Source organism: Hyperolius riggenbachi, chromosome 8 (genome assembly GCF_040937935.1).
Source record: "Hyperolius riggenbachi isolate aHypRig1 chromosome 8, aHypRig1.pri, whole genome shotgun sequence".
NCBI classification, from domain to species: Eukaryota; Metazoa; Chordata; class Amphibia; order Anura; family Hyperoliidae; genus Hyperolius; species Hyperolius riggenbachi.
This window is the reverse complement of record NC_090653.1, coordinates 289,948,540-289,962,569: the sequence shown is the minus strand read 5'-3', so window position 1 is coordinate 289,962,569 and position 14,030 is coordinate 289,948,540. Positions and strand designations below refer to the sequence as shown.

The 14,030-nt window shown below is 52.5% G+C and overlaps 1 protein-coding gene across 6 annotated transcripts in view; it reads right to left on the bottom strand.

The window, feature by feature from the left end:
* The window catches only part of RXRA (retinoid X receptor alpha), a 312,302-nt gene that overhangs the window by 37,729 nt on the left and 260,543 nt on the right, over nt 1–14,030 (bottom strand). The window lies entirely within an intron of this gene.

Here is a 14,030-nt window from a genome sequence, read left to right as displayed (position 1 = left end):
ATTATGAAAACAGCAGCCTGGTCTTTAGGGGTGGTTTAACACTGTGGTCCTCAAGTCGTTAAAATCGATTCTCAAATACTAAGGAAAAATGTTTTTTAAACTGTCATTTTTCTGAGTTTAAAAAGCATTTTTCCTTTTACATTTTTAAAACAGATTTTCTAAAAAAAACTACAAGGTCACTTTGATTGTTTTTGTGTTCCCACCCGTCTCCTTAAAGGGAACCTAAACTGAGAAGGATATGGATTTTTCCTTTTAAAATAATACCAGTTGCCTGACTCTCCTGCTGATCCACTGCCTCTAATACATTTAGCCACAGCCCCTCAACAAGCATGCAGCAGATCAGGTGCTCTGAGGACTGAAGTCAGACTGGATTAGCTGCATGCTTGTTTCAGGTGTGTGATTCAGCTACTACTGCAGCCAAAGAGATCAGCAGGGCTGCCAGGCAACTGGTATTGTGTAAAAGGAAACATCCATATCCCTCTCAGTTAGGGTTCCCTTCAACATCCGTAGCAATTTGGTGAGAGCATGTATGGGGGAGTGGGATTGTCTATTAAGCAAAAATTCAACAAAATTACGCATGGATTACACAAAATCAGTTGAATGTCAAAATCTGTTACATACGACCAGGATTGTGAAAATTTGCGCAAAATTTTGCGTAATCCTAATTAGTAGATTACAATAATCATTAGTAGCCAGCCTATCCCTTGGGTCATATAAGAATGTAGTGAGGGATCCAGAAGCATTAGCAAATTCGTTTTTGCATTTGCATCGTACACAATGCCAGTTACCTGGCTGTCCTGATCCTCTGCCTCTAATACTTTTAGCCATAGCCCCTGAACAAGCATGCAGCAGATCATGTGTGTGACAATTTTCAGATCTCACAAGATTAGCTGCATGCTTGTTTCTGGTGTTATTCAGACACTACTGCAGCCAAATCGATTAGCGGTGCTGCCAGGCAACTGGTATTGTTTAACAGGAAATAAATATGGCAGCTTCCAAATACCTCTCTGAGCGTTTTGCGATTGATCAGCAGTTTTTAAAATTGCTCCCATTCACTCATTAAAATCGCTGTAAAATCACAGCGATTTTCGCGTATATGAAAATTGCGACAATTTTTCCTGTGATTTTAATGAGAGTGAATGGGAGCAATTTTAATAAACGGTAATCAAAAAAGCGCTTCTAATGTGAATGGGCCCATAAAACACGTTCTCCCTGCTGGTGCTGCATGTCTAATTGCTAAACCGCTAACGCAGCGAGGATTCAGCATGCCTCACTATTTTCTGATATAGCCCAGGGGAGGGGTCCAAGCTTTTGCCGCTTGATAAGAACAATGGGCAGTTACACAGAATCTCTCTGCAGGAGAAGAGGCAGCGAGTGCAATATTCCCGTGATCAGGACGTGGAATCGGAGCGCCGGCGGGGGAATAATGTGATCTCTATGTTGCTGTGTTAAATATGACAATTTGCAGTTGCTGACAATGCGACGATTGTCTGGGCCGCGATCACGTGCGGTCTGGAAACGCAGCCTGATCATCCCAGTGAAATCAGATCACGCTGGTGTGCGGCGGACCTCCCAAGGAGGCGGCAGAGTCCTGGGAAACGGCCTCATCCAGCCGCGGTCTGCTGATGTAACCGGATTCCGGACTGGAGTGCGCCAGACGCAAGTCTTCAGCTTCAAGAGTGCAGTCCCCCCATCCCAGCCGCCATAGTTACTGCATCACACACCTATCACCAGCCCCCCATCCCAGCCGCCATCTTTACTGCGTCACACACCTATCACCAGCCCCCCATCCCAGCCGCCATAGTTACTGCGTCACACACGCCGAGCGCCGCCCCCTCATCCCAGCCGTCATAGTTACTGCGTCACACACCTATCACCAGCCCCCCATCCCAGCCGCCATCTTTACTGCGTCACACACACACCTATCACCACCCCCCATCCCAGCCGCCATATTTACTGCGTCACACACACACCTATCACCAGCCCCCCCCCATCCCAGCCGCCATCTTTACTGCGTCACACACCTATCACCAGCCCCCCATCCCAGCCGCCATAGTTACTGCGTCACACACGCCGAGCGCCGCCCCCTCATCCCAGCCGTCATAGTTACTGCGTCACACACCTATCACCAGCCCCCCATCCCAGCCGCCATCTTTATTGCGTCACACACACACCTATCACCACCCCCCATCCCAGCCGCCATATTTACTGCGTCACACACACACACACCTATCACCAGCCCCCCCCCCCATCCCAGCCGCCATCTTTACTGCGTCACACACCTATCACCAGCCCCCCATCCCAGCCGCCATAGTTACTGCGTCACACACGCCGAGCGCCGCCCCCTCATCCCAGCCGTCATAGTTACTGCGTCACACACCTATCACCAGCCCCCCATCCCAGCCGCCATCTTTACTGCGTCACGCACGCCGAGTGCCGCCCCCCTATCCCAGCCGCCATATTTACTGCATCACGCACACCGATGGCCAGCCCCTTATCCCAGCCGCCATAGTTACTGCTTCACACACCTATCACCACCCCCCATCCCAGCCGCCATATTTACTGCGTCACACACACCGATGGCCAGCCCCCTATCCCAGCCGCCATATTTACTGCGTCACACACACCGATGGCCAGCCCCCATCCCAGCCGCCATATTTACTGCGTCACACACACCGATGGCCAGCCCCCCATCCCAGCCGCCATATTTACTGCGTCACACACACCGATGGCCAGCCCCCCATCCCAGCCGCCATATTTACTGCGTCACGGACGCCGAGTGCCGCCCCCTCATTCCAGCCGCCATATTTACTGTATCACACACACCTATCACCCCCCCCCCCCATCCCTGTCACCATATTTACTGCGTCACACATACCGATGGCCAGCCCCCCATCCCAGCCGCCATATTTACTGCGTCACACACACCTATCACCACCCCCCCCCCCATCCCAGCCGCCCACACACACCTATCACCCCCCCCCCCCCCATCCCAGCCGCCATATTTACTGTGACACGCACACACGTCGATCACCACCCACCATCCCTACCGCCATATTTACTAAGTCACGCCCACCTATCACCCCCCCATCCCAGCTGCCATTTTTACTGTGTCATGCACAATCGCTGATCACTACCCGAGGAAAAAAGAAAAGGAGGACGACATATACTGCAAACGGAGAAAAATACAAATCGGACTCTGGAAATATATTTGTCACACCAAAAGAAATGTTCAAATGTTTACATACTTACACACACTGTAAAATACTGTACACACACACTATGAACGCTGCACACACTATACAATACTGTACACACACTGTGAAACGCTGCACACACTATACAATACTGTACACACACACACACACACACACACACACAATGAACCGCTGCACACTCTATACAATACTGTACACACACTATGAAACGCTGCACACACTATACAATACTGTACACACACTATACAATATTTTACACACACACACACACACACACACAATACTATATGCCCACTGTGCACCACTACACAATATCTTTACACACACACACTATAAAATACTGTACACACACACACACACACACTATGAAACGCTGCACACACTATACAATACTGTACACACACTATACAATATTTTACACACACACACACACACACACACACACACACACACACACACACACACACACACACACACACACTGTACACACACACACACTGTACACACACACACACACACACTGTACACACACACACACACACACTGTACACACACACACACACACACACACACACACACACTGTACACACACACACACACACACACACTGTAAACACACTGTACACACACACACACACACACACTGTACACACTATACAATATTGCACACACTAAACATACAATACTGTATGCCCACTGGGCACCACTACACAATATCTTTACACACACACACACACACTTTGGTTGGTTGAGGCACTCTGTGGCCGGGGGGGGGGGGGGGGGGGGGGGGGGGGGGTCCTTGGGGCTGTATACATAGAGCTCCCCCATTACCCAACCCAGCAGACCCCCATCTGACCAGATGACCCTGATCACATCACTCTCAGGCTGGGCAGTCTGTTTGGATAACTTTAGACAGTCAGGAGACAGCAGAGCCTCTGATCATTGCCTGACACCCCCCTGAGGCCTGCAGACCCTCCATGTCTCTGGTTACTAAGCAAGCATGTGTGACTGCAGGCAGATAGATGGAGGAAGCCCCCCTCACTAATTGCTGTGGGACAGGAGCAGAATTATGTGTTAAAAAGGCAATGAATCCTGAGGTAATCCCCAGAGCAGCTGCTGAATCTGCCACAATGACAACAGGGTGTCAATAAAGCCATAAGGGGGAGATTTATGTCCCCAAACAGCAGGAGGGGGGCAATAACCCCCATCCCCCTCCCAGCGGACACACCGCCTTACTTCCTCTCACTCTGCTCTTCACATGAAAGGCTTAAAGTGGATCCGAGATAAACTTTTACTCATTGCATAATTGTGTTCCTTTCATATAGTTTATAGGGCATTTCTCAAGCCAAATACTTGTTTTGTTGTAATACTCTAATTCCCTATAAACTGAACAAGCCACGCCCACAGCTTATTCACAGTGCCTTGGCACTGTAGCAAGGGCTTATGGGAGCTCAGTCTGGGTAGGAGGAGGAGGCGGTTACTAGCCAGAGATTTTAGAGGTAGAGGGGAGGAGGAGAGGGGACTGAATTTACACACAGGCAAGCTGATAGCATCTCCAGCCTGTGACAATGTGACAAACAGAACATGGCTGCTGTCATTGTATCACAGGAAGAAATAATCAAACTATTGAAGCTGTTTGCAGCTAGATTTGCTGTGTAAATTATCTAAACTTTAGATAAGATATACAGACAAGTTACTTAAAATCAGGGATATTTCCTGCTTTACTGAAGGAAGCAATCATCAGGCCTCTCCTCAAAAAACCCTCCCTGGACCCAGATGCAATGACCAGCTACAGACCTGTCTCTAACCTCCCCTTTCTGGGCAAGCTAATTGAAAAAGCTGTATACCTCCAGCTAGAAGCCAGAATCCTACAAAATAACAGTTATGACCCATTCCAGTCTGGCTTCAGGAAACACCACAGCACTGAAACTGCCCTCATCCAAATATGCAACCACCTGCTCATGGCAAGAGACAGAGGAGAGTGCTCGATCCTCATACTGCTAGACCTTTCTGCAGCCTTTGATACAGTTGACCATGACATCTTGATAAACAGGCTACAGGAATACTGCGGCATTGATGGCATAGTACTTCAGTGGTTCCAATCCTTCTTGAGTGGCAGAACCCACAAAGTGTCTATGGGGCCCTTCCTGTCCACCCCTGTATCACTTAAGTATGGGGTGCCCCAGGGCTCAATCCTCTCTCCCCTGCTTTTCACGATTTACATGTTACCGCTGGGAAAACTAATCCAAAAACATGGCCTGACATACCACTGCTATGCAGGCGACACCCAACTATATCTTTCCTTCAAGCCTGGTGTGACAGACCCAACTCTAACTATAAACGCCTGCTTACGTGAACTACAGCAATGGATGAATGACAACTGGCTGAAACTAAATGCAGACAAAACTGAAGTCCTTCTGATTGGAGGGCAGAGCATGATAACAAAACAACTTAACTTGCAGTCTTCACCACTGGGAATAGGAGGCACGGATCTACGCAGCTCTGATCATGTGCGTAGCCTGGGAGTTCTAATTGATTGGGATTTAAACTTCAGAACTCAAATCTCTGCTGTGGTGAAATCATCCTATTTTCACCTAAAGAACATTGCAAAAATCAAGCACCTCATACCCCCAGAAGATCTGCCAACCTTAGTCCACGCCTTCATCACATCCCGACTGGACTACTGCAATGCTCTCTACACTGGCCTTCCAAAAAAGGTCTTGTACCGACTACAGCTGATACAGAATACTGCTGCCAGACTGCTAACCAACCAACCCCGTCACTGCCACATAATGCCAGTCCTGCACTCCCTTCACTGGCTACCTATAGAATGGAGGGTCCTATTCAAGATCGGCCTACTGACATTTAAATCCCTGAATAATTTAGGCCCTGGATATATGAAAGATATGTTGCAGCTGCGTAGCAATCCCCGCATTCTCAGATCAACAGGTTCTAATAATCTAGTCATACCCAGAGTCCACTTGGAAACTTTTGGTCCCAGAGCCTTCTGTCATGCTGCCCCTACGTTTTGGAACTCCTTACCTCAACAGATCAGGACAGCTCCATCCCTGGACGTGTTTAAATCCAGACTGAAAACCCACCTGTTCAGTTTGGCATTTGCAGAAATATAACTTTTGTTGTGTGAATACTTCATCCTACTAATTACTGAATCTGAGAGAGCCTAAGCGCTTTGAGTCCTATGGGAGAAAAGCGCTATAGAAATGTTATTGTATTATTGTATTATTGTACTTGTTATAGTTTTTCATCTCGGATCCGCTTTAGGATACTGGGGAAGCAAATCACTCTGAGCCCCGTATAAATTAATATCGGGATTGGGCATCTAATCCATGAACGGGAAAAGATGCGTGTTAATAGACAGAAATTGCAGCAGGTGTGGGGGGGGGGGGGGGTTAAGTTATACTGAATACCCCCCTGAAGACGCAGGAAGGCGGATCCCAGCGACAACAACAGACGACGAGCATTCCCCAATTCATCTTCCTGCCCGCGGGAACATGCGATGTCACGTGACAAGCGCAAGCGAGAGTTCAAACCATTGCAGCGCGGGAGTCGTCGGGGATCTTAAATAACCAATCCGCCGTGCCGGTCATTATCGCAAAGCGTCATTCGCCTAATCGCGCACTGATAACGAAGTTGCAAGATTACAACAGCTCGTCATTAAAAAGAATTGCCGGTTGTCAAACGAATTGCGTACAAAATTGTGACCTGGGTACGAACTTTTAAGGTGCCTATAGATCTAGTGATGTATGTGCAGATCGACTAAGAAACAGAATTGTTTCTGATCAGACAGGGATCTGCCGGCTGCCTATACACCGCAGACAGTCTTAATAGATTTCACCAAGAAATCTTTCGGTAATCTGCCTCATGCCTGCGCCTGGCTGCTCCTCCAAACAGGCACGGATTTACATCACAGGAGTCTATAGGCACAGATGTCCTGGCACCCTAGACTCCGCCCTCCATGCATGCAGGCCCAGATTTACATCACAGGAGCCTATAGGCACAGATGTCCTGGCACCCTAGACTCCTCCCTCCATGCATGCCCAGATTTACATCACAGGAGCCTATAGGCACAGATGTCCTGGCACCCTAGACTCCTCCCTCCATGCATGCAGGCCCGGATTTACCTCACAGGAGCCTATAGGCACAGATGTCCTGGCACCCTAGACTCCTCCCTCCATGCATGCAGGCCCGGATTTACATCACAGGAGCCTATAGGCACAGATGTCCTGGCACCCTAGACTCCGCCCTCCATGCATGCAGGCCCTGGATTTACATCACAGGAGCCTATAGGCACAGATGTCCTGGCACCCTAGACTCCGCCCTCCATGCATGCAGGCCCGGATTTACGTCACAGGAGCCTATAGGCACAGATGTCCTGGCACCCTAGACTCCTCCCTCCATGCATGCAGGCCCGGATTTACATCACAGGAGCCTATAGGCACATATGTCCTGGCACCCTAGACTCCTCCCTCCATGCATGCAGGCCTGGATTTACATCACAGGAGCCTATAGGCACAGATGTCCTGGCACCCTAGACTCCGCTCTCCATGCATGCAGGCCAGGATTTACATCACAGGAGCCTATAGGCACAGATGTCCTGGCACCCTAGACTCCGCCCTCCATGCATGCAGGCCAGGATTTACATCACAGGAGCCTATAGGCACAGATGTCCTGGCACCCTAGACTCCGCCCTCCATGCATGCAGGACCGGATTTACATCACAGGAGCCTATAGGCACAGATGTCCTGGCACCTTAGACTCCGCCCTCCATGCATGCAGGCCTGGATTTATATCACAGGAGCCTATAGGCACAGATGTCCTGGCACCCTAGACTCCGCCCTCCATGCATGCAGGCCCGGATTTACATCACAGGAGCCTATAGGCACAGATGTCCTGGCACCCTAGACTCCGCCCTCCATGCATGCAGGCCGGGATTTAAATCACAGGAGCCTATAGGCACAGATGTCCTGGCACCCTAGACTCTGCCCTCCATGCATGCAGGCCTGGATTTATATCACAGGAGCCTATAGGCACAGATGTCCTGGCACCCTAGACTCCGCCCTCCATGCATGCAGGCCCTGGATTTACATCATAGGAGCCTATAGGCACAGATGTCCTGGCACCCTAGACTCCTCCCTCCATGCATGCAGGCCTGGATTTACATCACAGGAGCCTATAGGCACAGATGTCCTGTAACCCTAGACTCCGCCCTCCATGCATGCAGGCCTGGATTTACCTCACAGGAGCCTATAGGCACAGATGTCCTGGCACCCTAGACTCCGCCCTCCATGCATGCAGGCCTGGATTTACCTCACAGGAGCCTATAGGCACAGATGTCCTGGCACCCTAGACTCCACCCTCCATGCATGCAGGCCCTGGATTTACATCACAGGAGCCTATAGGCACAGATGTCCTGGCACCCTAGACTCCGCCCTCCATGCATGCAGGCCTGGATTTACATCACAAGAGCCTATAGGCACAGATGTCCTGGCACCCTAGACTCCGCCCTCCATGCATGCAGGGCCGGATATACATCACAGGAGCCTATAGGCACAGATGTCCTGGCACCTTAGACTCCGCCCTCCATGCATGCAGGCCTGGATTTATATCACAGGAGCCTATAGGCACAGATGTCCTGGCACCCTAGACTCCGCCCTCCATGCATGCAGGCCCGGATTTACATCACAGGAGCCTATAGGCACAGATGTCCTGGCACCCTAGACTCCGCCCTCCATGCATGCAGGCCCGGATTTAAATCACAGGAGCCTATAGGCACAGATGTCCTGGCACCCTAGACTCTGCCCTCCATGCATGCAGGCCTGGATTTATATCACAGGAGCCTATAGGCACAGATGTCCTGGCACCCTAGACTCCGCCCTCCATGCATGCAGGCCCTGGATTTACATCATAGGAGCCTATAGGCACAGATGTCCTGGCACCCTAGACTCCGCCCTCCATGCATGCAGGCCTGGATTTACATCACAGGAGCCTATAGGCACAGATGTCCTGTAACCCTAGACTCCGCCCTCCATGCATGCAGGCCTGGATTTACCTCACAGGAGCCTATAGGCACAGATGTCCTGGCACCCTAGACTCCGCCCTCCATGCATGCAGGCCTGGATTTACCTCACAGGAGCCTATAGGCACAGATGTCCTGGCACCCTAGACTCCACCCTCCATGCATGCAGGCCCTGGATTTACATCACAGGAGCCTATAGGCACAGATGTCCTGGCACCCTAGACTCCGCCCTCCATGCATGCAGGCCTAGATTTACATCACAGGAGCCTATAGGCACAGATGTCCTGGCACCCTAGACTCCGCCCTCCATGCATGCAGGGCCGGATATACATCACAGGAGCCTATAGGCACAGATGTCCTGTAACCCTAGACTCCGCCCTCCATGCATGCAGGCCCGGATTTACATCACAGGAGCCTATAGGCACAGATGTCCTGGCACCCTAGACTCCGCCCTCCATGCATGCAGGCCTGGATTTACCTCACAGGAGCCTATAGGCACAGGTGTCCTGGCACCCTAGACTCCGCCCTCCATGCATGCAGGCCTGGATTTACATCACAGGAGCCTATAGGCACAGATGTCCTGTAACCCTAGACTCCGCCCTCCATGCATGCAGGCCTGGATTTACCTCACAGGAGCCTATAGGCACAGATGTCCTGGCACCCTAGACTCCGCCCTCCATGCATGCAGGCCTGGATTTACCTCACAGGAGCCTATAGGCACAGATGTCCTGGCACCCTAGACTCCGCCCTCCATGCATGCAGGCCCGGATATACATCACAGGAGCCTATAGGCACAGATGTCCTGGCACCCTAGACTCCGCCCTCCATGCATGCAGGCCCGGATTTACATCACAGGAGCCTATAGGCACAGATGTCCTGGCACCCTAGACTCCGCCCTCCATGCATGCAGGCCGGGATTTAAATCACAGGAGCCTATAGGCACAGATGTCCTGGCACCCTAGACTCTGCCCTCCATGCATGCAGGCCTGGATTTATATCACAGGAGCCTATAGGCACAGATGTCCTGGCACCCTAGACTCCGCCCTCCATGCATGCAGGCCCTGGATTTACATCATAGGAGCCTATAGGCACAGATGTCCTGGCACCCTAGACTCCGCCCTCCATGCATGCAGGCCTGGATTTACATCACAGGAGCCTATAGGCACAGATGTCCTGTAACCCTAGACTCCGCCCTCCATGCATGCAGGCCTGGATTTACCTCACAGGAGCCTATAGGCACAGATGTCCTGGCACCCTAGACTCCGCCCTCCATGCATGCAGGCCTGGATTTACCTCACAGGAGCCTATAGGCACAGATGTCCTGGCACCCTAGACTCCACCCTCCATGCATGCAGGCCCTGGATTTACATCACAGGAGCCTATAGGCACAGATGTCCTGGCACCCTAGACTCCGCCCTCCATGCATGCAGGCCTGGATTTACATCACAAGAGCCTATAGGCACAGATGTCCTGGCACCCTAGACTCCGCCCTCCATGCATGCAGGGCCGGATATACATCACAGGAGCCTATAGGCACAGATGTCCTGGCACCTTAGACTCCGCCCTCCATGCATGCAGGCCTGGATTTATATCACAGGAGCCTATAGGCACAGATGTCCTGGCACCCTAGACTCCGCCCTCCATGCATGCAGGCCCGGATTTACATCACAGGAGCCTATAGGCACAGATGTCCTGGCACCCTAGACTCCGCCCTCCATGCATGCAGGCCCGGATTTAAATCACAGGAGCCTATAGGCACAGATGTCCTGGCACCCTAGACTCTGCCCTCCATGCATGCAGGCCTGGATTTATATCACAGGAGCCTATAGGCACAGATGTCCTGGCACCCTAGACTCCGCCCTCCATGCATGCAGGCCCTGGATTTACATCATAGGAGCCTATAGGCACAGATGTCCTGGCACCCTAGACTCCGCCCTCCATGCATGCAGGCCTGGATTTACATCACAGGAGCCTATAGGCACAGATGTCCTGTAACCCTAGACTCCGCCCTCCATGCATGCAGGCCTGGATTTACCTCACAGGAGCCTATAGGCACAGATGTCCTGGCACCCTAGACTCCGCCCTCCATGCATGCAGGCCTGGATTTACCTCACAGGAGCCTATAGGCACAGATGTCCTGGCACCCTAGACTCCACCCTCCATGCATGCAGGCCCTGGATTTACATCACAGGAGCCTATAGGCACAGATGTCCTGGCACCCTAGACTCCGCCCTCCATGCATGCAGGCCTAGATTTACATCACAGGAGCCTATAGGCACAGATGTCCTGGCACCCTAGACTCCGCCCTCCATGCATGCAGGGCCGGATATACATCACAGGAGCCTATAGGCACAGATGTCCTGTAACCCTAGACTCCGCCCTCCATGCATGCAGGCCCGGATTTACATCACAGGAGCCTATAGGCACAGATGTCCTGGCACCCTAGACTCCGCCCTCCATGCATGCAGGCCTGGATTTACCTCACAGGAGCCTATAGGCACAGGTGTCCTGGCACCCTAGACTCCGCCCTCCATGCATGCAGGCCTGGATTTACATCACAGGAGCCTATAGGCACAGATGTCCTGTAACCCTAGACTCCGCCCTCCATGCATGCAGGCCTGGATTTACCTCACAGGAGCCTATAGGCACAGATGTCCTGGCACCCTAGACTCCGCCCTCCATGCATGCAGGCCTGGATTTACCTCACAGGAGCCTATAGGCACAGATGTCCTGGCACCCTAGACTCCGCCCTCCATGCATGCAGGCCCGGATATACATCACAGGAGCCTATAGGCACAGATGTCCTGTAACCATAGACTCCGCCCTCCATGCATGCAGGCCCGGATATACATCACAGGAGCCTATAGGCACAGATGTCCTGGCACCCTAGACTCCGCCCTCCATGCATGCAGGCCCGGATTTACATCACAGGAGCCTATAGGCACAGATGTCCTGGCACCCTAGACTCCGCCCTCCATGCATGCAGGCCTGGATTTACCTCACAGGAGCCTATAGGCACAGGTGTCCTGGCACCCTAGACTCTGCCCTCCATGCATGCAGGCCTGGATTTACATCACAGGAGCCTATAGGCACAGATGTCCTGTAACCCTAGACTCCGCCCTCCATGCATGCAGGCCTGGATTTACCTCACAGGAGCCTATAGGCACAGATGTCCTGGCACACTAGACTCCGCTCTCCATGCATGCAGGCCCGGATTTACATCACAGGAGCCTATAGGCACAGATGTCCTGGCACCCTACACTCCACCCTCCATGCATGCAGGCCCTGGATTTACATCACAGGAGCCTATAGGCACAGATGTCCTGGCACCCTAGACTCCGCCCTCCATGCATGCAGGCCTGGATTTACATCACAGGAGCCTATAGGCACAGATGTCCTGGCACCCTAGACTCCGCCCTCCATGCATGCAGGCCCGGATTTACATCACAGGAGCCTATAGGCACAGATGTCCTGGCACCCTAGACTCCGCCCCTCCATGCATGCAGGCCCGGAATTACATCACAGGAGCCTATAGGCACAGATGTTCTCGCACCCTAGACTCCGCCCTCCATGCATGCAGGCCCGGATTTACCTCACAGGAGCCTATAGGCACAGATGTCCTGGCACCCTAGACTCTGCCCTCCATGCATGCAGGCCCGGATTTACCTCACAGGAGCCTATAGGCACAGATGTCCTCGCACCCTAGACTCCGCCCTCCATGCATGCAGGCCCGGATTTACATCACAGGAGCCTATAGGCACAGATGTCCTCGCACCCTAGACTCCTCCCTCCATGCATGCAGGCCCGGATTGACATCACAGGAGCCTACAGGCACAGATGTCCTCGCACCCTAGACTCCGCCCTCCATGCATGCAGGCCCGGATTTACCTCACAGGAGTCTACAGGCACAGATGTCCTGGCACCCTAGACTCAGCCCTCCATGCATGCAGGCCTGGATTTACATCACAGGAGCCTATAGGCACAGATGTCCTGGCACCCTAGACTCAGCCCTCCATGCATGCAGGCCTGGATTTACATCACAGGCGCCTATAGGCACAGATGTCCTGGCACCCTAGACTCCGCCCTCCATGCATGCAGGCCTGGATTTACATCACAGGAGCCTATAGGCACAGATGTCCTCGTACCCTAGACTCCGCCCTCCATGCATGCAGGCCTGGATTTACATCACAGGAGCGTATAGGCACAGATGTCCTGGCACCCTAGACTCCGCCCTCCATGCATGCAGGCCTGGATTTACCTCACAGGAGCCTATAGGCACAGATGTCCTGGCACCCTAGACTCTGCCCTCCATGCATGCAGGTCTGGATTTACATCACAGGAGCCTATAGGCACAGATGTCCTGGCACCCTAGACTCCGCCCTCCATGCATGCAGGCCTGGATTTACCTCACAGGAGCCTATAGGCACAGATGTCCTGGCACCCTAGACTCCGCCCTCCATGCATGCAGGCCCACATTTACCTCACAGGAGCCTGTAGGCACAGATGTCCTGGCACCCTAGACTCCGCCCTCCATGCATGCAGGCCCGGATTTACCTCACAGGAGCCTACAGGCACAGATGTCCTGGCACCCCAGACTCCGCCCTCCATGCATGCAGGCCCGGATTTACATCACAGGAGCCTACAGGCACAGATGTCCTCGCACCCTAGACTCCGCCCTCCATGCATGCAGGCCCGGATTTACATCACAGGAGCCTATAGGCACAGATGTCCTGGCACCCTAGACTCCGCCCTCCATGCATGCAGGCCAGGATTTA